General features: G+C 33.1%; 1 pseudogene; it reads right to left on the bottom strand.

Annotated features, from left to right (window-relative positions):
* Positions 1-9: 9 nt before the first annotated feature.
* Positions 10-468, bottom strand: LOC144218573 (THAP domain-containing protein 5 pseudogene; annotated as a pseudogene).
* Positions 469-928: the final 460 nt, after the last annotated feature.

Genomic DNA, 928 nt, shown 5'->3' with positions numbered 1-928 from the left:
CTGCAAAAAGCTTATACAAAAGTCACAGCTTTAAAACCTCTTAACACTCTATATCATGGTAACTTCATATGTTGTGAAATGGTTTTTTATAATCTTGACATTTTCTTCAGATAGCCAGTTTTCTTGTTTCAGCTGCCGTGTAAGAGCTTCCCAAGACTTCAATCTTCCAAGAGTTTGTTGTTCTTGTAGCTCAAGAAGAGTTATCTTTGAATGTAGTTTAGAGACTTTCTGCCAGAGATGTTCCTTATTTAGATCTTGTCTGCAGTAAGAATGTTCAATTTGTAAAACTTCTGTCTCATAGTCTACATCCTTATATAAGGAGTCTTCAACGTCTAGATCTTCCATTTCCACAGTTTCTTTTTGAGCAGGTACAAAAAAATTAATTGTAGGTTTGGAATTTTCTGTGGGTACAAAAATGGCAGTAACAGATTTGTATTTATTTATTTGTATTTGTACAAATTTATTTGTATTTAATTTGTATTTAATTATTCAACTGTTTGAGTAATTGTGCTGAGTAAGAATGGACTTTCCTGTGCTGACTTAATTTCCATGGAATTATTTGTAAAGTTTGGATTAGCAAGATGATTTGTCGTTATTTCAAGCACTTCTTGGGTTTCCAAAGATGGCTGAATATCTTCTGAATTTGAGTTGTCAAAGTAATAGTTGTAGAATTGAGATTCTCAAAAGATGTGCAAAAACTACCTATACCTGTGTCTTGGGTAACTGATGTTTCCAAGGTAGCTGCTGGTTTTCCAATGTCTTGTTTAATCAGATTAAGGGTTAATACGTTATTTTGTATACCTTCTGTTTTTGCAGCGGTGGCTTCACCAATGTAGGTGAGTTAAGTAATCCTCTGTGTTCAGGGAGAATATCTGTATTAACTGTATTTTTCTTTAGCTCATTCGATGCAAATGATTCTTTTTTTTTT

Source organism: Crocuta crocuta, unplaced genomic scaffold (genome assembly GCF_008692635.1).
Source record: "Crocuta crocuta isolate KB4526 unplaced genomic scaffold, BGI_CrCroc_1.0 scaffold10455, whole genome shotgun sequence".
Classification (NCBI taxonomy): domain Eukaryota; kingdom Metazoa; phylum Chordata; class Mammalia; order Carnivora; family Hyaenidae; genus Crocuta; species Crocuta crocuta.
This window is presented reverse-complemented; position numbering and strand designations above follow the sequence as displayed.